The sequence below is a fragment of the Pongo abelii genome, chromosome 11 (assembly GCF_028885655.2).
Source record: "Pongo abelii isolate AG06213 chromosome 11, NHGRI_mPonAbe1-v2.0_pri, whole genome shotgun sequence".
NCBI classification, from domain to species: Eukaryota; Metazoa; Chordata; class Mammalia; order Primates; family Hominidae; genus Pongo; species Pongo abelii.
The window spans coordinates 29,573,185-29,600,501 of record NC_071996.2 but is presented as its reverse complement, the minus strand read 5'-3'; positions in this window follow the sequence as shown (position 1 = coordinate 29,600,501).

Genomic DNA, 27,317 nt, shown 5'->3' with positions numbered 1-27,317 from the left:
TCCCCAGGCTATGTAAACGTCACACCTAGTAGAACCAATCTGTGAGCCCTACATAAATCAGAAATCACCTCCTTGAGCTGGACTATAAAATCTGGGGCATCTGCTGCCAGTCGCAGGTCTTTTCCTCTTGGAAGTACCCTCTCTCTCACTAGAGAGAGAGCTGTTTTCCTTTCTCTCTCTTTCTCTTTCTCTTGCCTATTAAACTTCTGCTCCTAAACACCCTGTGTGCCTCTGTGTCCTAAATGCTCCTGGCAGGAAACAACAAACCCCAGGTATTTACTCCAGACAATGTAGCCGCTTCAGTCCCATTGTGAATGGATTATTTTCAATATGTGTAAATAGATATAGCGACGAACATCAATTCAAGTGTGTCTGTGTGTGTGGGTGTATGTGTGCGTGTGTATCGTTCTCCATTAAAAGTAACCAGGGCCTCTTGGAGAAGCGGTTGGATCCAAGACTGAGAGAATGAATACACAAAATGATTCAAGAACGTCTCACCGGCCGGGCACTGTGGCTCATGCCTGTAATCTCGGCACTTTGGGAGGCCGAGGCGGGCGGATCATGAGGTCAGGAGATCGAGACCATCCTGGCTAACACTGTGAAACCCCGTCTCTACTAAAAATACAAAAAATTAGCCGGGCGTGGTGGCCGGCGCCTGTATTCCCAGCTGCCCGGAAGGCTGAGGCAGGAGAATGGCGGAATCCGGGAGGTGGAGCTTGCAGTGAGCGGAGATCGCGCCACTGCACTCCAGCCTGGGCGACTGAGCAAGACTCCGTCTCAAAAAAAAAAAAAAAAAAACATCTCGCCGTGACGGAAAGCAAAGTGTACAAAGAGTGAGGAAGCCTGATGGAAAGGACACAGACACCAGCTTGTAAGGGCGCCCTTTGCCCAATTTGAGTAGCAAATAAATAATGACTGTAATAGAATATGACCTATTGAATAAGATAAACATATTAAAAATATCAATAAATACATACATTGAAAGTCTGATGAGAAACGGCATATATTTTCAAAATTCCTCCTGACAAAATACTAATTAGGCCTAAGGAGAAAAGGAGTCACTTCACAGTGAAGAAGCTGAACAGCCACCACCTGAGCCAAGTGATCAAAGTGAACATCAGCAGTGACAGAACAAGTCGAAACCATGTACTGGGATGCACTGAGACCCCAGCGTCACTCCTGTGATATTCCTGCTGAAGATGCATCACCTGAATCTAATCAGAAGGAAACATTAGAGAATCTCAAATTGAGGGACATTCCAAGAAATAACTGGCCTTTAACCCTCAGTTGAGGAAAAACTAAAGGACTCTTCTGAAAAGGAGGAAGCTAAAGAACCATGACAACTAAATGCAGCAGTTGATTTCAAACTAAATTTTTTTGTTTGTTTTTTGTTTTTTTGCTGTAAAGAATATTGTTGGTGGCCAGGCATGGTGGCTCACGCCTGTAATCCCAACACTTTGGGAGGCCGAGGCAGGAGGATCACCTAAGTATATCTGTGTGGAGCGGGGAGGTATACCTAAAAATGTATCTGGGAGAATATTCCAGAAATGGTTAAGAGTGGTTGTCTATTGGGAGGAAAAGGGTTATATACCTTTTGTACTGTTTGCATTTTTAAAAAATCATAATCATTTTTATCTTTTGTAAAAACAGTAATTAACATTTGACAAAGGCAACAGGAAAATTTGCCTGTAATCCCTGCAAAGAGAAAAGTATGTTTGTAATAAGTGTTTGTTTCTCAGGTATCTTGATCTGCTCAAACTGTATGTCCCCTACCCCATCCTCCCTTGTACATCAGTTCATCACTTGGGCCACCACTGCCCCATCCCATGCCTGTGGCAGACATTGCTAGATGATCCTGGCACTCATTCCACTGAGCCCAGGCACTGACTAAGAATCCTTTCTAGTGCAGACCACCCAACAGTTCCTATATGTTCATCAGAGTTTGGCAAGGAAGAAGCTTTTACATCCCTGACCTGCAGGAAGCATTTCACAGAAGGTGAGTCTTCAGAGGATGCTATGTATTCAAACAGGCCTAGCATGGGTTCTAGCACAGTGGCAAAGGAAAGCAGCAAGGTCCAGGGCGTAACCCAGACATTCACAGTCTAGCTCAGCCCTGCTCACTCACTCCCACCTCTATGCTTCATCCGGATGGTATGAATCCATTCATTGAACTTGGGAAGAACCTGCTTATAGCTCGGCTCACAGACTACAATATGGATTCAGCAATACCTTCAACCAACAGAGCTCTGTACTTCTCTAACTGTCATAGTCCCTTGAATTTCTGGGATTCCTATGAACATGAAGATTCAGATCTAGGGGCCAGGATAGGACCTGGGATGTTGCGTTTCTCACAAGCTCCCTGGGGACGGCTTGCTGCTGGTCCTGTGCCTACACTTTGAATAGCAAGGCCTTAGAGCAGTGGTTCTGTTCTGAAAGCTTGGTTGCAGTCCGAGTCACCTGGAAGGGGCATTAAGACACAAATTGCCAGACCTGTCCCTAGAGTTTCTGATTCAGTAGGTCTGGGGTGGGGCCCAAGAATTTGCATTCTTAACAAGATCCAGGTGCTGCTGTTGGTGCAGGACCTATGGGTTCTGTTCTCCAACCTCAATCTTGGGGAGAGATCCTCCAGCAATGCCCACCCTCTGTCTTCTCAAGAAGCCTGTAGACAAAAAAAAAAAAAAAGAAAGAAAGAAAGAAAGAAAAAAAGAAAAAGAAAAAAAAAAAAAGCAGGGGATTTGGTGGTACTGGGCACACCTGATCTGAAACCTCATTTGTCACACAAGGAAAGTTACCTCGGGAAAGCCACCTAAACATCCTGAACCTTAGTGTGATTGTCAATGAAATGGGCCTAGTCAAACCTTTTGTCATAGAGCTTGTGAAAGGAAAATAAATCTTGGGACTCTAAAATCACTAAGCCAAAGGGAAATGTCAAGCTGAGAACTGCGTCAGGCAAACCTGCCTCCCATTTTATTCCCAAATAAGATAGCTACAAAGATAAAAAAAAAAAAAAAAAAAAGAAAAGAAAAGCTGCATACCTGCCTTACAAATTGTCCACAAGGGAATTCCTTGTGGGCCTCAAGAACTTTATCCTAAAACAGTTCTGTTAGATTTCACCCTAGCTGTGTCAATTGATGGCTTATCTTCACAGGTGCAGGACAAAGGACAGAACTCAAAGTCATCTCTCGGCTCAACTGAGACAAATGTGTATGTGATTGTTTCCTATGCCCTATTGTTTATGTAAAAATGCAAATTCACTGAGCCAGACTAAGGCATAAGTAACTATTCCTCTACTCCCTTCTCACATATAAATTGTGTGTTCAGGGAAAGGCTGACCAAAGATTCAAAAGAATGCAACCATTTGCCTCTTATCTACCTGTGATGTGGAAACCCTCCACTTCAAGTTGTCTTGCCTTTCCAGACCAAACCAATGTACATCTTACACATATTGATTGATGTCTCATGTATCTCTAAAATGTATAAAATCAAGCTGTCCCCAATCACCTTAGGCACATGTTGTCAGGACTTTCTGAGGCTGCGTCACAGGTGCATTCTTAACCTTGGCAAAATAAACTTTCTAAGGTGATTGAGACCTGTCTCAGATACTTTTGGTTCACAAGCTGTTGCCAGGACTTAGGGAACAAATGCAGCTGAAGGGCTTAGCACAGTCCTTGGTTCCCTCTCCGTCCCTGGGCAGCCATCCTGCAGTTCCCAAGAGTCTGGAAGGATGTGGGATGAATCCTCACCATGAGGCCACACCTCCAAGCAGACATCAGACTGAGAGTTTCTCACCTTTTGACATTTACAGGTTCCTTGAGTGCTAACGTAGCAACATCAGCTGATTTTTTTTCCCTGAAGAGTCTTCCCATTGCTTCCTCCCAGCGCTGCATCTGTGACATGGTGTCCAGACTTTCTCCTGGACACGTGCCGAGAATGCCTCTCCTCTTTTACAGGCACTTGTTGAAGGAAAGTGTTACCACAGGTAACAGGAATCCAAACCGGTGTTTTCTTGGCTTTTTGCAAAGGATTTCAGGCCCAGGCTCCTGCCCACTCTCACCATCCTGCAACCCCCCTCATAATCAAATCCATAAGCTTTGTTGCCAATTATTGGCCTCTGCAGCAGAATGATGGGGAGGAAAAGCAGTGACAAGCACTCTCTGGCATGAGGCGGCTGGGGTTTCAGTACTGCCTTCTCTGTGTATCTTCCCAAGGCAGCACCAAATAGAGACAGACAGAATCCCTGACAGCATCACAGCCTCACTCAGATGCCTGGCCATTCCAGGCATGGAACACACCCCAGAGACCCCTGGGGCCAGAATCTGGTGTACCGCTAGTGGGAGGAGAGTGCCCAGGGGAAGACCGCATGTTTTGGGGGATTTCAAGAAGACTTTCCAGATAACTAAGTGTTAACCCTTTAAGAACCAAAGCTTGACAACCCCTCCCCTCCACAGATTCACTCTTTTTGTTAGAAACCTTCCCAGATAGAAAGAATATGCACTTCCGGCTTCCTTCCTTCAGTAGAGCCTACACACGTCATTTATTTTGATCATCATGGCCCAGGGTCATCACTGGAACATGAATGAGTGCATCTAATTGAACCACTTGAACAATCCTCTCAACACTGGGTCCCTTGGCTCCACGTGTGCTTTTTACTTTGTGCTTTTCTTAAGTCCATTTTTCTCAAGTCCATTTTTCTCTCAGACTTCAGATTTGATAGCTTGGCTTTTTGAAACAAATATTTGGTGTATCCCCTGCTTTGTTTCTTGGCTAACTCATCTATTCTAACTTGGGAGCCAATTTTTTAACTGTCTTGGATTCCTCTGGATTTCACATGAGCTAAACTCCTGCCAGAGAGGAAGATGGATGTAACTAGATTGTATAAAAATATTTGCTTCTATAGTCAATGATCCCTTTCTTCAAGTACTTTTAAATTCTTATGCCAGCTTCTTAATACTTTTCACCTTTTGCATTTCTACTAGCTTGGTGTCAGACTATCACTTGTGCAGCTGCGTAAGTACCTGCCCTAGCTGTTTCTTGCCTGCTACAGGGTTTTCTGCTGCAGGCTATGACATCAATTAGCCGAGCATGTTGGAATTGTACACAAACTAAGAATTAGTAAGGTCTGAGCAAGAACTTGGGTTCATGCCTGTAGCAATGGCTTGGAGGCCTGATTCCCTGTACCTGGTTGTAGTCTGCATAGCTGATGTGATACTGGGACTTGCTTTTTAAGTATTAGTTAAATCATTGCCACAATACATTTTATCTGTATTCCTATAATTCCCATGTAATGAAGAAATATCACCTCATCACTAGAAGGGACACAGATCATCTATTCAAAGCCAAGCATGTGACAGATGAAGAAGCAGGGGCTCCAGGTGAGGATAAATGGCTTGCTAGAAATCTCACAGCTTGCTGGGACAGATCCAGGACTCTCTTATATGTTTTGGCTCTCAGTTGAATCTCTTTACACATCACCAGTGGTTTAAATCTTCATTCATTCATTCACTCGTTATGTATTTGCAGCAGAAGCCCAATATGTATCAATACAATGGATTAAAAGGGATCTGCTCAGACACTTCTTATCCATGGGGAGTCCCTGAAGCATCTCCAAAGAAACCTGGAGCTTTTAGGACCCAGTCTGAAAACGGATACCCTAGATTCTATGCACTATATAATCCTGCCCAGATTTAGATGAACAAAAATTATATTCTCTATGTTTGGGAAATGGTCAAACTGACCAAAGAGGTCAGGTGGTGTGTCCAAGGCCAAAGAGAATTGATGTCACAAAGCCTGGAATCCGGCCCTGCCTCCCAGCCCTCTATGCTTCTCATATATTCTCCATTCCTCTCTCCACAGCAGAGAGGGATTCTACATCCCTAAGAGGAGCAAGTCTTTGAAGTGGAGGCACTGGTCTGGAAAAGATGAGGCTTCTGGATGAGCCACTGGAGAAAAGCAAGCGGTACCTCTTGCTTTGTTCACATCCTGGTGGGTACCCAGATGCTTGGTATTATTTAGCCCTTGGAGACTTGCTGGATTCTAAAGAATGACTTAAAGTAACTGACATAGGGTGCCTAAAACTTCAGGCAGTTGTGTTAATGGACATTAAGAAAGTCATCCACCCCCAACAGCAAAGCCAAAAAATGTACAGAAGTCAAACAATCTACGAGGTCAGGATCCTCAAAAACTGGATTACCACAATAGCCGCCTAGCTTGTCCTCTGCCTCTTCTCCCTGTCTTTCCCAAATAGCCTCTACACTGTCACAAAAGTAAGCTTTCTGGTGGCACATGACTGTAATCCCAGCTACTCAGGAGGTCGAGGCAGGAGAATCACTTGAACCCAGGAGGCAGAGGTTGCAGTGAGCCGAGATTGCGCTACTGTACTCCAGCCTGGGTGACAGAGAGATACTCTGTCTCAAAAAAACAAAAATAAGCAAACAAACAAAAAACAAAAGTAAGCTTTCCAATTATATACTCAGAAACTTCCACTAACTCTTTGTTGCTTACAGGGAAATAAACAGCTCCACTCTTCATCAGATATTAGAAGACATATGTAGCTTAAACTCTGAACCTGTCCAAATTCATTTCTCAGTATCCCTGTTTGGGTAGCTGATCCCAAACTCAGCTACAAACATACCTCATGTTGTGTTGGCTGGGACCTTTGAACATTCCATTTATTTACAGAAGAGTTCTTTCCTTTTGGAGCCAAAGACCCAAATCCTACTGATACTCCGAGTCCCATTGCAAATGCCCATGCTACCGAGAAGCAATCGCTGGATTCTCTAAATCCCTTCATATTTTATTTGTACCTCTCTCTAGGCATTTATCACACTCTATTTTGTATCACTATTATTTATAGATATGTCAAATCTCAACTTTCAGACCATTTTTTTAAAAACTAGGATTCTCCTTTGGTTTATTTTTACATCCTTTGCAGGATTTAGTAGTGCCCTGGTCCCAGTAGATTTACTGTGGCAGAGTAGGAATTGCATGGAACTTTTAATCTCAGAGGCTTGGGTTCAAATTCTGACTCAGCTACCCACTAGTTGCATAACCTTAACCAAGTTGTTTAACCATCCTGAGCCTCAGTTTCCTCATCTGAAGAGAGAGAATAATAATTTCTCCCTTTCAGGAAACTTGGTGAGAACATAGGTAAGATGCCTGGCATAGTTCTTTGCATAAATAAATAAATAAATAAATGGGCATGTTAATAGGTATTTTTGGAAAAAAGTGAATAATGCAGAGAGAATGTGTGAGACAAAGATCCAGCTATATTGGAAGTGACATGTGGGAGTTCTCCTCTGTTGAAATTCAGAAAACCTAAAGAATAGTCTTTCTCCCTTCTAACTAAAACAAAACAACATCCTCAGATAGGAAATCTTGGTCGGCTAGGCTGCTACTCCTTCCTGAAGCTGACCCTTCACTTCTTCAAGCTTTGGGGTGGTGCATCTAGTTCCCCCAGTTCTCTCTCTAAACCCCAGGGTGCAGATGTTTAAATATGGCCCCCATATGGTGCAGAGAAGAAGAGGACAGCATCATCCTTCCCTCCGCAGGCTGCCTGCCTCACCCAACAGGCCCAATGAGAAACAGGCAATTGCAGAGGGTACCGGGAGAGGCTTTTGATCTGCCGGCTGCACAGAAGCCAGCTGAGCCCAGAAGAAGCAGTGTCAGATTTATGGCGGCCCTGAGAAGTACAGACATTAGGTTGGCTGTAGCTCACTGACCTCTTCAGGCTTTCCATTTTGGCCTGAGATTTATTACCTCCCTGGCTTTTTAAATTCCCAGGGATCTGTGGCTTTAACATTTCTGCTCGAGCCCCCCAATTCACAAGGACTTCCTGTTTGCCTGGACCACAGATAAAGAAGACACAAACCACAGAACACCAACACTATGTAATTTTTTTGTTCCTGACTCCTTAATTTCTCAGCCATCCTAGGTGTTCTGTCAAGATGCAGTCTGAAAGTCTAGACCGAGAGATATCTATGATAGAAAATGTACATCAGTATTTCAAGTCCTCTGAATTTATTCTAGCCATTTGACAGTTGCTTGGAGATACAATCTCAATTTTTGCAATGGCCCCTTCAGCAAGATATTTATGGCAGATACAACTGTAATTATTTACCTGTAACAAAGTCCAGGTCTGTCTGCTTCAGGTGATTCAGGCAGCAGAGGGACAGGGAGAACAGATTCATCTTCCTCTTGTCCAAAAATCGACCTCTTACCCTCGGGGCCTCTCCCCACTCATTATGAAAATGCTGATGCACTGGGACATAGCTGTTTCCTGTGCATCTTCTGGATGCCAATATTAAAATACATGGACAAGAAAATAAATATATGCAAGATACAATGGTGAAGAGATTAATTTGGTGAGCTCCTTGAAGGCAGGCAGGGACAGTGCTGCATTTTCTCCATTTTCTAGCTTTGTGACTTCCATGGTATAAATGCTCCATCAGTATTTAAAGATTTAATTTTTTTCTGCAAACATATGCAAATTAATACATAGCAATGAGTGCTGGCCCCCCAATAGTCTCCTGCAGACTGTGCAATTATTCCAAAGATGCAGCCCTGCAGATCTTAGGGCCGAGCCTGGTTTGCAGCATCGCTGAGAGTTGTTTATCAGCACTGAGATGATTAGTCTCTGATCTTTCCAGCCACATTCCACTTTCTCCCGAAAATATTTCCCCAAGTAATTGCCCAGTTTAAGGGCAGACAGGGTTTTCAAACTGTTTTGGAAAATCATAATCCATCTTGAAAAGGCAAAGATTTGGCTACACTCCCCAAATCCACAAGCCTGTGCTGTGGATCCATGGGACAATTCCAAAGTGGAGACTAGGACTTTTCTGAGCCATAACAACAATGTGGGAATAAATGTATTGTCTATCTAAATGACTTTGTTTTTTGGCAGGACTAGCATCTATTTGAAGGAACATACAAATTCCTGGGTGTTTGTTAAAAAAAAAATAAGGCACGTTAATTTATATTCTTAACTTGTGTCTTTTTGCTTTGGTTGTTGTTATTTGTGTTCTCATGGGAGGCTCTGAGAATGAAAGGCATTTGTGTGACACTCAGGGCCCAGTGGTGGTTGGAGATTTTTCTCTCTTGGCTCTCCTCCTGGCATTTGCATGGTTCAGAATCTTCTTGCCATCGTGTTGAAACGATCAAGCTGCTGTGCAGTTTAAACTTGCAGATAAAGCATGCCAGCTTGTCTGTCTCAATACAATGGCAAAAAAAAGTATGCTTTTTAAAAAATAAATGTTTTCTATTTTAAAATAACACATGCACCATGTAGAACATTTGAAAATATATCAAAGTAGAAAGCTATTGAGGATCACCTAGAGTCAAAGAATTGATTTCCTTCTAGCATGGTTTTTCCTAAGCTTAGAGTTTACTTATTTGCAATCAAATAAATATACCTGTTTTCATTTGACATTGTAAGACATGTACCTTCAGATATTCTGGATAACTCTTTATGAACACTGCTGTGAATAGCTGCATTGTGTCCCATTAAGTGGATGCAGGCCTGCATTTCCTTACTGTTGTCAATTATTGGTATTGTTGTCACTCTGATTTTCTACTATTTCTTCTTCAGGACTCCAAATCCAGAAGCAACCCAGAGAATACAGGAAGAAGTGTTCAGTGTCTGCATACAAGTGGATGACCAGTGCTTTGCTTATCTGAGGTCTGGGCCTATACATAGGACCTGTCTGTCCTGACAGCCGCTGCTCTGAGACCCTTGATTTAGAATCTACCAGGCATCTTCACTGCTGGGTCAGAGGATGCCCCCCAAGGGCTTCTCCTGAGTCCACCCAGGTGACCCAGCTTGGCTGATCATGTCATCTATGTGCTGTCTCCTGCTCAGTCCTGTCTCAAGACAGGATCTCAGTGATTTGCTCCTGGCTCCTTAGCAGGTTGATCCCAGCCCACTGGCTCCTGCACCAGTGTCCCAGAAACCCATGTAGAAAAAGCTTTCTACTCCTACATTGTGAGAGAAACCCGGGGCAGGTCTCAGTGGCCTGTGATGAGGCCTGGCCTGGGCGAGTGCCTGGGAGGCCCTGACTCTTTCTGAAGGCAAAACTGAATTGCAAGCTACGGCTGTCTAGCACGATTATATGATGTTCATTACTTGTAGCCTATTCCCCTGAAATTGTCCTAATAAATGTGGTTGTGCTGATTAACATTATGGATGTTCAGAAACATGGTTATGCCTAAGTAAAAGATATTAATATTTCTTATGATGATGGAGAAACTCTACAATAGCAAGCACCATGCTACACGAGGCAGTGGAAGTTCAAAGACAGAAACCAGCTTCCCCAGGACGCACAGAGCTGAGTTTAAGTCCCCATCTGCTGACGTTAAACCCAGGCTCTTCCCTTTTCACCATTCTATTGATTCCAGAAATCCCTGGAATTATCTATTCTTGTTTTAGGAATGAGGAAACTGAGATCCTGAGAAGAAAAGTGAATGCCCCATGGCTACTCAGCTTGTTGGTAAAAGAATCAAGTCCCCAAACTCTGTCCAAAGGTGGCCATTGGTAGCAACTGAAAATAGAACACAGTTTTCAGGGAGTATGAGTCTGAGATTACCAAGGAGCAAAGTGCTACCCGAGAGCCGCCTTTGGTTCTTCCAGGCACTCTGAGCATTTTGCACAGTCTTCTGAACACTCCTGAGCCCCTTCCCTCCCCAGACTGCATGCATGCCAGGCAGTTTGTACAAGAACAACACGTTCCCATGAATTTGGGAAAGCGGAAAGCTGCCAATTCACCCCAAGCAGGCATTCCAAGCTGGCCTGGAGACCTGTCAGTCAGTGATCAATTTGCCCGTCACCAGAGCCTCCCTGAGATTATTCAGCCTGGGACAGGTGGATCTGGTTTCCAAGCTATGATCTGCAGGGACTCCTCAGGCCTCAGTGGAGGGTGGAGGGTGGAGGGTGGGCCCTGGGAGGGGGAAAGCTACTATCTCAAAGCCCCAGCAAATGCTTCCCCCAGCTGGGGAGGGCACCAGACAGTCCGACACCCTAGCTGAACCGATTTGGCACACACGCCAGCAGCTGACGTTGCTCCCCATTTTCCACGGTGCATCTTGAGAAGCTGTGGGCCTCAGCCTCCCTGGGTGGCAGGGTGGGCACTTGAAACTGGTAGGTTTGCTATCCTTTTGAATCATTCAGGAAGAAAATAATAATAGGATGGCTGCATCTATGTTCTGTTTTTTCCCAAAGTGCATTCACATCCATTATCTCCCTTTGATGCTCTGCTTACACAAGCACTGCAAGCCTATTTGAGGAGGGATTTGGCCGATGTGGCAGGAAAGACCCAGAGGAGAAATGAGTACCTGTGGGTCATGCCCTAATTGGCCCAGTGGGCCCCGGGTCAGCCTTTCCAGGCTGCGGCTCCCGGCCTCTTCCTGCTCTAGCAGCATTCTTCTTCTTCTTCTTCTCCTCCTCCTTCTTCTTCTTCTTCTACTTCTTCTTCTTCTTCTTCCTCTTCCTCTTCTTCTTCTTCTTCTTCTTCTTCTTCTTTCTTCTTCTTCCTCTTCCTCTTCCTCTTCCTCCTCCTCCTCTTCTTTCTTCCTTCTTCTTCTTCTTCCTCTTCTTCCTCTTCTTTCTTCCTCTTCCTCTTCCTCTTTTTCTTCTTCTTCTTCTTCTTTTTACACAGAATCTTGCCGTTTTTGCCCAGGCTGAAGTGCAATGGCGCAATCTCGACTCACTGTAACCTCCACCTCCCGTGTTCCAGCAATTCTCCTGCCTCAGCCTCCTGGGTAGCTAAGATTACAGGAGCCTGCCACCACGACCGGCTAATTTTGGTATTTTTAGTAGAGATGGGGTTTCACCATGTTGGTCAGGCTGGTAGCATTCTTCTTAAGAAAGCACCCTCGGCCAGGTGCAGTGGCTTACACCTTTAATCCCAGTATTTTGGGAGGCCGAGGCAGGCAGATCGTGAGGTGGAGTTCGAGACCAGCCTGGCCAACATGGTGAAACCCCATCTCTACTAAAAATACAGAAATTAGCTGGGCATGGTGGCACGTGCCTGTAATCCCAGCTACTCCAGAGGATGAAGCAGGAGAATTGCTTAAACCCGGGGGATGGAGGTTGCAGTGAGCTGAGATTGTGCCACTGCACACCAGCCTGGGTGACAGAGTAAGACTCCACCTTGAATAAAAAAAAAAAAAAGAAGGCACCCTCGTTTCAAGCCAGCCTGATTATCTGCATCACTGTGTGAACACCCTGACCACAACCCTTCAGTGGCTGCCATCACCTGCAGGATTGAGTCTAAAATCCTTATCAAGGCAAAGAAGGGTTTTGTGACCTGACTGACCCTCCCCTATAATTCCTTCAACACCCTAGGGAGCTTCATGCCTCTGTATTTTTCATAAACTGTTGGTTTCTTTGGTTATACATTTCCTTCCCCCATCTACCTGAAGAACTATTCATCTTTCAAAGCCCTACACAGGCATTAGCTCCTCTCTGCATATCCCTGAATCATTCTTTCTCCGGATCACTTTAGAACCTGGTTACACATGAATATAAAGCCCACAAACATAGATAGGTCTCTCTCCTAGTCATTAGGCTGCAGGACTAATCTTTTGATAATATTTGGAACCCAAAGCATGGCACAGTACCTGACACATAACATAGCGAATAACAACTGGCGTTGGCCTACAGGGCATTCCATTGGCATGGGTCTTCTGAGGGGGTTGGCTGCACAGGAATGCACATCTCTACTTGGGGCTTGTGAGGCTTAACATAGCATTCTCGTAGGAGTGTGGCAGGCTAGGACAGAGGCTGCTTCTGCAGCTTGGCGTGCTTCTCGGAGACACTCATTCCTGAGCTCTAAGATGACAAATGTCAGCCTGTGTGGCCCTGTAAGTGAGGTGCAGCCCGAATTTCTGTTGCACAGCCAGATGCCAGATCCCATGTCCCCACCAGGCCTGTCTGAGTCCACAGTCACCACTGAATATTGCTCCAGGCATGTGGAAAAGTATGGTGTGATAGTGGAGGACCAGCCTTCACAGCATTGACGTCCAGATATCTGGCTTCACCCTCAATCTGGAATCATTGTCCATTTTCTAGTTTTTTAGTTCTGCCCCCTGACTCCTAGCTTCTATCCATGATTTCCATCACCTAATTATAGATAGTAATGACCTTCTATAAAGGCCCAGTCCCAGGATAGACCTTTTCTAGTAGCACAGCCGAGGCTAGCTCACTCTCTGTGTTTCCTCAGCCCAGGGAAGTTCCTACTAGTCATGGTCCAACCTAGCAAAGGGTTTAGATACTATGACCTAACTCTCTAAATGGGGGGACTCCATTGCTACTACTTATGACCTTGGGGACTGACACCCAGCTCTGGCTTCCCCAAAAATCTAGCCTTGGCTGTAGTCCACCAAGATCTGGGGATTAGCAAAGCAAAATACCCCATTTGGGGTCTGAGTCTCAGATGTTTCCTGCTGTCCAGGGAAGATTTCCAGCCTGGGCGAAGGTCCACTGAGCCTGAGAAAATTTGTCTGAATCCATCAAAGTCATACTGGGACATAAAACTCAAAACCCCTCTCCCCAGCAGGAAGGCTCCATTCTGCCAAGACACCAGCATGCCATGCCATCAGCAATAATTGCCAACAAGAAGAGAAGAACCGTGTAAGATCAAAAAGATTTTAAATTGTTCAGCCATCCAAAATTGTCTGTGGTGATGGTTTTCAGGAGTCAGAGGTAGGGAAGGAGACCCGCTCCTCTGAAATTCACCTGCTGCCCACACCATACACACACACTTCCTGAAGATCTAGATTTTTGCTACCTGTTACCCATACTGTGCTCTGCCTGGGCTGTTCCTTGCTCAGCCTAGTTAAAATTAACCCCTTTATACCTTGGCCAACCTGCAAGGTGGAGCCTTTAAAGGGCAAAAGTGGGTAAAAGAAACAAAAGGAAGAGAAGAGCTGTTTATGTTTACCATTGTGTTGCTTTTGAGCTCCTGAAGGAAACATTCCTCAGTGCTATAGGATTAGCTGGAGTTATTTTAAATGGCTTATTTTAAAAGACTATTGTTAAACAATAAGACCCCTATTTTTTAACAATACATGGACACTGAGGGCCTGCATATTTAACAAGTGCTCTGGTCACTACTGGAGAAAAGTGAGCCACCTGGTGACATTTTTGACCCTGCCCCTTGGGCCACTCAGGGCTGGGTGCTGGATGGAGGACATGGGATGGGGCAGGGATGGACAAAAGGTAGTAGAAGACAACAGCCCATTTGAGAAACTTAGAGTCTGTTTGGGGAGAAAACCTGGAGTGCATGAAAAACTCAACTACTGTAAGCTGTAAACAGGCATCAGAGGCTCAAGTGTCAGCTCCCCCAACAAGCCTAGTAAGGCGGGAGGCTCCTGGGTGAGGTAGGACATGAAGGCACAGCAGGATCCTCTGGGTAGGGAGGACAAGGAGGCCCCTGCCTCAGCCATGGAATCAAGCGACAGAGGAGAGGGCAGCTAGAGAAAGAGAGAAGGCACCTGGGGGACCCTGGCCTTCTGAGCTGGCCTTGTTGAGGTGTTTGCCACAGGCACTGTTTTTCTATTGCTAGGCTTACCCCCCGCCCCCGCCACCCAAGCTTTATTTAATTTATTTCTTGATATATGCTGGTTAAATTAACCAATGAATTTGTAAAGAAGCAGAGTCTTGAAGAGTGAGTAGAAATTAGGTGGAAATAGGAGAAGATGATGCCACTGGCAGAAAGAACATGGGGTGCAGAAGCCCAGAGGCCAAGCGTGTTGGGCTTGCATAGGGGGCTGCATGGTCAGTGGGTGTGGAAAGGGACAAGGTGGGAGCCAGGATGGTCAGGTCTGGGGCACTGAGCAGGGACCTCATCCCGGAGGGTCTTACGGGTCTTGAAATAAATTTTAGCCAATTTCAGGAAATACAGAAATATTTCCTTTTTTTTTCTCTTCAGTTTCTAAGCTGTCTTTTCCTAGCAAGGAGGCAGGATTTCCACATTAGGTTTAGTGGTTGAGAGTGGTTTGAGGTAACAGAGGCCAGACAGAGGCCCCCTCTCTGGGCATGAGTCAAGCAGCCTAAGGTTTTGATATGGATGTCTGCATTGCCTTTGCATGAGTCTCTAGATTTGAACTGCTGTGTCAGGTGGGCAAAGTATCAAGCTTGGGACTGGGCTTCCCTCTCTCCACCACTGTGACTGAGACTGTGGCTCAATGGCCTGGGTTCACAGGCCCTGGCTTCCTCCTTGTGATCTTTCTTCATAGGAGATAGGACAATGTGCCTGGGCCCAGAACACCTCTTTAAACAGAGGACTGTAGGCTAGGCTCAGCCCCAAAGTTCACTCTGCAATTCCCCAGGCAAGGGGTTGATGCCTGTTTGCACTCCAGCTCAGGCTTGTGGATTTGCTGTTGAGTTTGGCACTGATTTGCAATCTGCAAGTTGATGGATGCTGAGGCTGCTGGCAGCTGGGCAAGTGAGAAGTGACTCTGAGATAAGAGAACCCCTCCTGATATTTACAGCAGGGCTCTGAGAGTCCAGACAGTTTTCTGAGGCCTCAGCCAGATCTGGGGAGGGGAGCCAGCACTGGGTGGGTGGCCCAGGGTCTTGGGATGAGTGAGGACATCTCAGGCAAAGGGTGGAAAGCACTTCAGGCTCAGAGTCCCAGAGACCTGGGTTCTCTTCCTGGCCCCCTCAACCTGAACAATCTGCGTGCCACTGGGAAAACTATTTCCTCTCTCTGAGCTCTTTATACCACAAAGTAAAGACAATAATTTGGGCCTTGGTCTCAGTCATGCATGTCATGAGGATCAAATGAGATGACATCTGTAAAAAGACTATGCAAAAACTTTAAAGATTCATGAAAATATTGTAAAGGTCATTAAATTACAGGAATGTGTCCCCTGTCAGCTGACAATTGCCCAGCATAACATTGCAGAGTGCTTAGGAAGACTTGGGGAATTACGACCTCTCTGTTCTAATGTATATTAAGATATGCATGAAATAAGACTTGTGATTTTTGTGGCCCTTGTTGTTTAGATCTGGTTAAAGCATAAGTGTAAATGCAAGTATCTCAAGTGCTGGTGTGGTCAGTATTATGAAGTTGCTCATCAGTGCCTGAAGTTCAGGAAACCTGGGCTGGGCACAGAACCAGGCCTTTCAACATCAGCATTTCATTAAATCTCAGTGTTAGGATGTAGGCATTGCTGGCCCATTCCTCAGAGCCAGGCTGTCAGCCTCCGCTTAATCCACGATGACTGGAACATACAGGCTTGGAGAAGCACACAGCCTATGAGAGTTCACCAGCCACTGTGCTGGGTTCCATCTAGGCCAAGGGGGTTCCCCCTCAGGCTCTGTGCTTTTCCTACTACCCCTAATGGTGATTTTCTTGCTTGTTTGCATGTACCTGGGGGGCTTGTGCCTAAATGACACTTGTAGGCTTTATCTTACGGGGTCTTCACCATAACCCTGGGAGCTGGGGGTCAGGGGAGAGGTGTTATTATAATCACTTACAAGTACAAACAGAAAGGGAGATTCTGGAAAAGGAAAGAAAGGAGGAAGGAGAAAGAGGGGAAGGAGAAGAAACCTTTGAAGTTTTTGGTGTGTCAGGCACTTCTACATTTACTACCTCATTTCATCCTGTCTACCCATGGGGCTGGAATTATTATCCCCTTCTTCAGATGAAAAAGGGAGGTCCTGAGGATGTAAACAACTTACCACAAGCCACATGTGTAATAAGTGGCAAACCTAGACCTCTGAGGCAGATTACATGACTATAAGGTCAGACCAAATTAATCAGTTTTGGTTTTTTGGAGTTTTATTCATGTTGCTGGTTTCCCTTCTGGAAGAAAGAGGAGGATATTAAAATTAAGAGCAGAAATGATGCTTTTAAGTTATCCTTTCTGGAAAAATAAACAAACAAAAACCTTTTGAAATAAAGCCAAGGTGTGGGGGAAATTGCTGAAGGTGGAAGATAGCTTTTATTTTTTAAATTATTTTATTATATATATTTTTTGTAGACACAGCATCCCACTATGTTGCTCAGACTGGTTTCAAACTCCTGAGCTCAAGCAATCCTCCCGCCTCAGCCTCCCAAAGTGCTGGGATTACATGTGGGAGCCACTGCACCCAGCTTGAAGGGGGAAGACAGCTTTTAAACCGGAAACTGCTTAACAGAAACGTTTCCTCATTTTGGTAGATCCTCCAATAGAAAGGATCAGGCTGTAGTGAAAGGCATCATCCCAGTGCAGAGAGCTTAAGCCCAGAAAACCAGAGAACTGGGGTGTGTTTGGCATCTGTGGGCAGCCCACTGGAGGACCCTGGGCACTTTATGTGCATCCTACGCCTTGTTGTCCACATCCTTAAAATGGATTTACTGATATCCCCAAAAGCAGATAAGAAATGTGATAACTTGATTAAAAATCTCTCTGTCCCAAGCTTTATCACCACCTGACATATCACATAGTTAGTTTTCAACATCCCTTCCTAAAACATAAGCAGCCTGAAAGTAGCCACTTTACTCCACTGCAGCCCCAGCACCTGGATCAATGGCATTATATAATAGATACTCCGTAAGCAATTTGTGAAATATAGTAACCAATGATGAATGAATGAGCAGCTTATCCTGTAAGTGTCATGGAAAAGGTTCTTTTGTTCCTTTATGTATCACCTAGCACAGAGCCTATACATAGTAAACACTCAACAAATCTTCATTGAACAAATTAATACAAGAATGTGTAAAAATGCTTTTGTAAATAGGAAGGAACACAGACACTAACACGTAAGATACACAAATATAAGAGTAACAACCCCATCAAATAGCAGTCTCCAAAGGGAAATGGAGATAGTAGCTAGACACTCAGCACATTTTGTTGTAGCTTCTTACTTTATTCAACCAACAGGTTATCCTGAAAACAACCAGTATGTGATCTCTTAATAACAGTCACTTCTAAGGATGAATTTGGCCAATAGCTTCCAAATCAGTGTGCATGCAGAGACACAGAAAGACTCCAAACCAAAGGAGAAATTACAAAGTTGAGCCCAGTGCCCAAGGCCTGCCAGAGAGAGAAACCAGGAAGAGACCATTAAACACTGAGAATGGTCTCTGTGCTAATAATCTAAGCTACTATTAGTGACTTACAGTAGAGAATTTTTTAAATGCTAGAACACATATGATTTTTATCTTACCATTATCCCTGTAATCATTGGTCCTGATTAAAGACTTCTGCTCTAAAAGATGGATGGGCTCGAACACTTAAATATATAGTAATCGTTCACTTCTTAAATGCTGTTTCTCCCAAGACATCCTTCCACGCACTTCAATTTAACGAGCAGCAATTGTTTCTCTTCAACTATTTGAAAAACACTGGAGAGTTTGGTTGAAGGGGGATGGTAAAAAAAAAAATAGTAATAATTCTAACCACCTCCATTCTTCCCAACTAAGGAAGTTAACTAAGTAGTTAAGAGACTTGTTAGAATTTTTTGCAATGAAGAGGCATATGTTTGAAAAAATGCCAAAATATGTTAGTGCGTGTTTCTCCATAAATATGCAGGGCAAGATAATCATCAAAAAGGAAATGTTAGGGTATCATTCACTTGACTCCTCTCACATCTAGTTAATGCCAAATGGGCTAGGATTCCCAGGGCATTCCTGTGGCATCTGATTCCCCAAGTTTCCCTTCCCATCCTGACCCAGTTGTCACCTCACTTAGCTCTCAGTCCTTCATGTCAAATCCCTTTGGGACAGTTGTCATCTCAAGCTTGGGTTTAAAACCATAGGAATTGGGGCTGCACATATCCAGAGAGTAACATGAGTTCTTTGTGATGGATGGAGGTTGAAATTTTTTTGTACCATATCTAGTAGCAAATCTTGAACTACAACAGCAACAATCACCTTATCAGTGAAGGTGAAGAGATACAGTGAGTATCTTTGTGTAAATCTCAATGTTTCTTTGTCAAGTTTGCCTAAAGCAAGACTCCTCTTCAAGGCCTCCCCAACAGTCCAACTTCAGACTAGAATTTCAGTCTCATGGCTGCATTTCTTTAAATAGAATCCACCTGCTAATAATGTGTGGTCATTCACTCTTCCCAGACACCCTGTTCAATGTCATCTTCAGTCTCCTTGCTCCTGCTCTCTCTGTTCCCTAGAACATCCTAACCCCTGTCTCTAATTGTCAGGACTGTACTCATTCACAGCCATCCTGGGTAAAGGAGATCATCTATTCCAAGTTTTCTCCACCAACCAATCTCAAGTTATCAGCCCTCTTTCTTCTCTCCTTAGTCTGTCATTGCACTGAGGATGTGGGGCTTGTAGGAGAAGCATTTGGACACATCTGTCCCTCCCGCAGCTGTGAGCTACAAGAGACTAAGGAAGTGGTTTTCTTCCTAGCACCCCAGTGCCCAGCATAGGACCTGGCACCTGTGTAATGTCAGTGCTTGCATAATGAAATGGAATTCCACTCTTGGAATTTAGAACCTTAGGGAGGAGGCATCCATTTTTTATTTCACCCCAAAACCTCATCATCTGCCTTTCCAAGCTAAACTCTCCTAGTTCCTTCCAGCTCTTCTGCCACATCATTTCCACTGGGGGAGGGGATGCAGACATGCCTGAATTTGAATCTTTATTTCCTAGTGACTCATTAGCCATGTAACTTTAACAAGATCTTAGCTGGTCTCTGCTGGAGTTTCCTTAGCTGTGAAATGAGGATAAGGTGGCAGAGGAATGCCTAGGAGATGGATGGGGATCAACAGATGTAAAGCACTCAGCACATGGCAGCCACCATCCTGTCCCCTGTTCTGCTCACACCTGGGGGATTTCTGGTTGGCCAACGTCCTTCCAAAGGAGCCCAACACTCTCAATTTTCCCTGGGAATTGGTAAAACAGCTGTGCTTTCATCTCCCTTTAACGGTTGCATTTCATTGCTAGCAATTCCTTCTAGCTCAGAGAACTTAGGCTTCCAATCTAATGATGTCCCTAAAGGGCTGACAAATAAAGCTCACCAGTGCTCAACTGCCATTTAATATTAACAGTGAAGGATCCTTTTTGAGTTAAGGTACTGACAGTTCCAGTGAAACATAAATACAAGAGAGTAACATGTATCTTATAGGTATCCCAAGCTCACCATGACACGGTGGTTCCTACCACTCAGTCTGGAGAGCAGCAGATCTGGACTCAAGTCCAGGACCCAGAAGTGATAAGCTGTGTGGCCCCAATCAAGCCATTTAGTGTCTCTGAGCCATGATATGCCAGGAGCCCCCACCTCATCTGATTATTATAAGGAGCAATGCATGCAAAGCACTTAGTACTGCACCAGACAGATAGTAGGCACTTCACTGGTGGGGGATACCAAACAAGGCTGTTGTGAGAGTGAAATGAGTTAAGATCTATATTAAAAAGTGCTTGGAAGTTATGACAAGTTTATTCATTGCCTCTTTCCGTGTTTGGCGTCCCAGTGATGCCATTATCCTCAGAGTGCCCAAGTCAGATACCTAGACCATTCCCGACTTGTTTCTCTCTCGCTTTACCCTATCTTTCCTGTCTCCTGCCCCAAACCACTTCAAGTCCTGTTGACTTTGCCTCCCTACTGTCTAGTCTGGCTTCCCCTCATAGTCTTTGGACCTTATCATGTGCCCCCAAGCTCCTTGTTGCTCTTGTTCATAGCTGTTTTCACAATTTGTGGTTTTCTATTTATTTCTGGCACTATATGTTTCTTCCCCACTAGTAGACTAGATGTTTTCAGAGTCAGTGACTCTGTTTTGCTCACCATTGTTCATCCCCGGTGCCTAGCACAGTGCCTGTTATATGGTAGGTACTAAATAAAGATTCTTGGGTGAATAGATAGATGTATGAATGGATAAGTGAATGAATGAATGAGCACTGGACTCAGACCTCAATGCCTATCCACCCTGTAACCAGAGCGATCTTTTTAAAAACAAATCTGATTGTGTCACTCTCCTGTTTACATCCTTCTGTGACTTCCCATGTGATTAGGATGAATTCCAAATTGCTTAGACAATCTCACCAAGCACTGCCTGCTGAGGACCAGCTTGTTTTAGCCTCTCTGCTGAGCTTCTACAGTGTGCTTGTTACACCAAGCCACTGAAACCACCCCCAAACTGCCCTGCTGCCTTTGCACATGCAGCTCCTGCACCTGGGTCTCTGCATTCCCCCTTCTACACCAGCCCCACTTCACCTGACCAACTCCTAATGGTACTTCAAGATTCTCTCCAAGGTCCCTACTGCAGGGAGCCTTCCCTGCCCACACAGGCGGGTATGGGGAGCATCCTCTGAGCACGCACAGGACCTCCTGGATGCCCTAGCAGAGCACTTTGTCTGCTGCCTGCCCATATCGCCCATTAGCACATGAACTTATCAAGGACAGGGACCATATATTCATATTAGTCTTTAATGTCTTCCACTGAGCTTGTCTTAGAAGAGGAAGTTAGTACTTTTTTAGTCGTGGGCGAGGGAGTGAGTGAATGAAACCACAACTCCCCACTAATACTGTAGACAGGAATTTGTTCTGTATGGGAGCATCTCATATAGAGTAGCACTTCAGAATATACTGCAAATCAGCGTGGCGGAGAGCAGAGAAACAGGCCCTCCAGGACTGCAAATACAGAGCACCCAGGCCTGGGGGATGCAGTGAAGTGGGGCACTGGGGGTTAAACAGTCTGTGCTGGGTGATGAGAGCAGGACCTCTGGTAAGTCTGAAAATTACCTTCTCCTGGGAGAGACAGATACAGGTGATGGACAAATGAGCAAAACAGATCAATGTAAAATAATTATAGATTACTGTAAGAGTTTTGAAGGAAACAAACCTGGGAATTTGAATAGTATGGGCACAAAAAGCCCATCTGAATAGTGTTATTTAAAAGGAAAAGATGAGAAGGAGCCCCATGTGAAAAGCTGGAGGAGGAGCAATACAGGCAGCAGACACAGCGTGTGCAAAGGTCCGGCTGCTGACTTGTGTAAGGATCCATAAAGTAAACATGACAGTGTTGTTAGGACCTAGTGTGATCGTATCAGACACACACACACACACACACACACACACACACACACTTGAGTTCAAATATGGTCTACACTTGAGTTCAAATATGGTCTCAGGACTTCTCATCTCAGTTTTCTTAACAATAGATGGCAAACATTAAACCTAGATAAAATAATCTTCCCCTGGGAACTGCCTTGTCCATTCAAGCTGCTATAACAAACTACCATAGAATGGGTGGCTTCTAAACAACAGACAGTTATTTCTCACAGTATTGGAAACTGGGAAGTCCAAGGTGAAGGTACTGCCAGATTGGATGTCTGGTGAGGGCCCACTTTCTTGTTCACGTAGAACTGCCTTCTCACTGCATCCTCACGTGGCAGAAGGGGTGAGGGATTTCTCTGGGATCTCTTTTATTTTTACTTTTTAAATTTATTTTCACTTTATTTTTTTTAGATAGAGTCTTGCACTCTCACCCAGGCTGGAGTGCAGTGGCACAATCTCGGCTCACTGCAACCTCCATCTCCCAGGTTCAAGTGTTTCTTCTGCCTCAGCCTCCCAAGTAGCTGCGATTACAGGTGCATGCCACCACACCCAGCTAATTTTTTTGTATTTACAGTACAGACAGGGTTTCATTATGTTGGCCAGGCTGGCCTTGAACTCCTGAGCCCAAGCAATCCACCCACCTTGGCATCCCAAAGTTCTGGGATTACAGGTGTGAGCCACCGCACCTAGCAAAGGGTCTCTTTTTTAAAGGTACCATTCATGAGAACTCTGTCTCCACAATCTAATCACCTTCCAAAGGTTCTGCCTCCTAATACTCTCACACTGGGGATTAGGTTCTGACATATGAATCTGGGGGACAGGGGACAAAATATTCCATCTATAACAGGAACTGAAATCTAGGCCCGGAGCAGGCTTTTGGTTGAGGTTTGTGGGTAGAGAGTGGAGGCAGTGCTCAGGGAGTGAGCCACGGTCAATGCCAAGGCTCCATCCCGGCAGCTTTACTGATTTGCTAAAGCTGCCTTTTGTATCCCCTATTCCACATGCAAATGCATTTTGTATCTCATGAATGTATGTGCAAACACAAATACACATGCACATAATCCACATATGCATACTCAGGGGAAACGGGGCATATTGGATCAAACACAACACGTATTTCAACATTCAAAGAGTTTGCTTTACGCTTTGAGGTTTTTTTTCGAAGACCCATTCAATAATAACCTCAGGAGTGGAAACTTTTGTTTTACAGGCATCTTTAAGACAAATTCACACAGAGGAGTACCAATAGGCTTTAGCTTTGGGGAATGCCCTCCTGGCTTTTGGAAACAAGAGTCCTGGTTATTTTGATTAGGAGGCTCAGATTACATTGCTTCCACCCTGATCCCTGGGAACTGAAAGCCAGCTGCTGTCTTGTCACTAGATAGCATGTCCCCATCAATGACTGCTCTAATGACATAAAAGGGCAGAGAGTGACTGCCTCTCCTGTCTTTTGATTATCTTGCTCGTAAAAAGAGGCTAAGGGACATGCTTTGCCAAATAATTGGAAAAATGTGTGATGTTCCCCCAATCACTTCATAAAATGTTTGCATCTGTTAGCTAGTGTCTAGCATTCCAAAACTCCCAGGTACCCTTAATTATAGGATCCAGAGAATTCCAGATGGGAACACCCCACTCCACTGTTTTCTCAACTTTCATCTACATAGTAAAGAATGTGCTTTTCCTTAACCAAACCACCAACAGGATAATCTTCTGCATTTTGCTGATTGGTCTGCAAATGTAATCTTCAGTGGCAAAAACCTTGAAGGGCTGCCTTGAGATTTGAGCATTCAGTCAGTCTTAGGAATTTCTTCTGGCAAAAATACTTAGGCTTGGTCAGAACTCGTGGGGCTGCGGTTGGCTCTGTGTCTCTGAGGCTGGGTATGCCCAGCAGTGTGGTTAAATATCAGTGCTGAAGTCTGCCATGGGGTCTGTTGGAGGTAATCATGCTGATGTGATTTTGAAGAAAGGTTAAAGGAAATGGTGCTATTTAGCCTGTAGAACACAAGACTGAAAAGCAACTAGATTCCTGTCTCCAAGTTCAACAGCGTCTGTAACGTTTAGCACAGAATGGAACTTACCTGAAGATTCTGTAATTGTCTTTTTGCCATTGCACGGGGGGCTTGTACAAAGTACAGCAACATTCTCTCACCTCCATATCCTTAACAGGCCTGCAAGTGGCTGCTCAGAGGGTGTGTGCCAACTTCAGAATTTGTGAATGGAGAGGAAAAATGATACTCTCTTTTCATTAGGAACTAAACAAGAGGGCACATGCTTAAGCCAAAAAGTGGTTTTTTTTGTTTGTTTGTTTGTTTGTTTTTGAGATGGAATTTTCTTCTGTCACCCAGGCTGGAGTGCAATGGTGCCATCTCTGCTCACTGCAACTTCCGCCTCCCAGGTTCAAGCTATTCTCCTGCCTCAGCCTCCTGAGTAGCTGGGATTACAGGCATGCACCATCATGCCCAGCTAATTTTGTATTTTTAGTCGAGATGGGATTTCTCCATGTTGGTCAGGCTGGTCTCGAACTCCTGACTTCAGGTGATCCACCCGCCTCAGCCTCCCAAAGTGCTGGGATTATAGGCATAAGCCACCATGCCTGGCCCAAAAAGTGGTTTCTGGTGTACATCACTTAAGCACAAAGTGACTTCTGCTCTACATTTTTTATCTTCACTTGGTGAAATGATGACCAAGTGAAGACAGAAAATGTAAGTGAGATTTCTGAAAAAGTTGAAAAAACTCTATTCTTGAAAATATTTTAGAAATCTTATTCATGCCGAATGCTTAAGTTTATTTACTTTCATCTAGATAGGAGGCTGGGTATGTCAAGTTCTCTCAAAGCTTTAGCCGCCAATGAGTATAACTGTAAATAAACTCCATGGTTGGATGAATCTATACTTGTGAAATTTTTGCCTGCAACTCCATTAAAGACTGAATATAGGACAGGCTCTTAGTCCATCAGTGGGGACTCTGGGCACTCACTGACAGACAGCAGGCGCTCGGCATCTGAGCCCACACTTTCCCATACAGGGCCAATGGCAGGTGTGACTGGTCCATCACAATACTCCCAATGAGCCCAGGTGGAGCCTCAAAACCCTTCTTGAGCACTTCCAAATAATCAGTGTTGCAGCATAGGAAGAAACCTATTAGCTATTAGGTTGGTGCAAAGTAATTGCAGTTTTTTGTCATTACTTTCAATACTTTACATCTAACCTAATTCTCTATGCTTTTGGAAGAAGGATTTGTTTAGCCCCAGGGATTAGAAATTGTGCAAGGGAGTAGATGAATTTATAGAAGGAGGAAAGGGCTCATAGTAATTAACTTTACTAAAACGTTGAAGGGATGGAGAAAGATTCTTGAGTCTCTATGCTTTGGGAATCAGTGAGTGAACAAGTTTGTCTTGGGTGTCTACTACAGCAGGCACTGCACAAGGCATAGGGCAGCAGGGTCCTGACAAGCAGAGGCCTGGCCTCAAGCTGCTTCCATTCTGTAGTGTGAGACAGAAAATAAGCCTATAAACAAGTAAGCACATGTTATAATTTCAGATTCTTAGAAGTAACATGAATACAATAAAGGTGGGTTAGAAGGTGGGAACAGAAATATAATTGTTTTAGCCTGAGCTTGAAGAAGGCCCACTGAGGAGGAGGTGACAAATGAATTGAAATCTGAATGGTCGGGAGGAGTTGGGGAGGAGTGGAGACAGTGGAGTCAGCCATGCAAGGCCAGAAGAGAAGACAATAGAAGAGCATAGCCAAAATCCTGGGAACAAACCAGGAATATCTGAAGAGACAGCAAAAGGCTGAGGCAGCTGATGTGGAGCCACTGTTAAGTGGGAGGTGGCATCAGAGAGATGGGGAAGGGGGAGCTCAAATGGGGTCCATAGACCCACATGGGCATCTAGTTCTGGGGGCTGTGATAATGTTCACAGCACAGGAGTGATGCGGTATAATTTGCACTTCAGAAAAATCACTCTGGTTGCTGTGTGGAAGATAGCCTTAGGGACTGTGGAGGGATCAGACTGAAGAAAGAGAAAGAAGCTGTGGCTGTAGGCAGAGCAGGAAAAGATGGCAGCTCTTATAGGCTGAATTGTGTCCCCTTAAAATTCATATGTTGAGGTCTTTACCCCTAGTACCTCAAGATGTGACTGTATTTAGAAATAGGGTCTTTAAAGAGATAATTATGTTAAAATGAGGTTCCTGGGGAATGCCCTAATCTGATATGACTGGTGTCCTCATAAGAAGCGGAAATCTGGGCACAGATATGCACAGGGAGAAGACCACGTGAAGACACAGGGAGAAGGCAGCCACGTAAATGAGCTAAGGAGAGGGGCCTCAGGAGAAACCAACCCTGACAACACTTTGATCTTGGACTTCCAGTTCCTCCAGAGCTGTGAGGAAATAAACTTCTGTTATTTAAACCACCCAATCTGTGGCGTTTTGTTATGGCAGCCTGAGCAGACTAATACAGTGGTGTAGGCTAGGGCCTGTGTCCTAAAGCCAGTGAAACGTGACGTAGTCAAATCCAGGATATGTTTTGGAGGAGAGTCAGCAGTTCTTTCAAATGGATCAGATGTGGGATGTAAGAGAAAGAGGGTAATAAAAGCTACTCCTAGGTTTAAGGCCCGAGCATTTGGTGGGTGGCATTGCCATTACAGCAATGGCAGAGAAGTTTCAAGTTCTGTTTTGGCCAGGTTAGGTTGAGACACTTCTTAGCTTTTGGAGACCTCAAAGAAATCTCATGTGCACCACACCTATACACTTTCAAGGGTTACAAGTTTCCTCTCCTCTATCATGAAGCATTCATTCTCCAGCTGAAATGTTGAAGAAAAATCAAAAACAGAAAGCTCTCAGTTTCAGGCACAGTCCATTTGTTACTGTTAGGTGATTGTTAGCAAGTTATTCCTTTGGTTTAGTAGAAATTAGCTTCTTTGTGAATTCCATTCATTAGACTTTATCTGACCACTGGACAAAACAGAGCAAATCTGCTCTATCACTTAATGGCTTCTAGCAATGACAGACTTGAAAATTAGGACCGACTTTCCTACTGAAGATAGATAGTAAAACTGAGCAAAATGTTTTTAAAAGGTACTGAGATAAAAAAGAATTTCCAGCTGAAGATCCAGGAGAAAATCAAAATCTAGAGAGTCGATTTTGGTAGGGGTTGCTTTTCCCTAGGAGCAGATGCTGATTGGGGGTGAGAAGTAGGGAGGCTGATCAGTACTTCAGCCTCATGGGGCTGAGGAGACCAGGGTGAAATTCCAGAGCCAGCCGATGAGTAGTGACAAGGAGCTAGTAAACTCCCCACATTTTATGCTGGCTCCTTAAAGG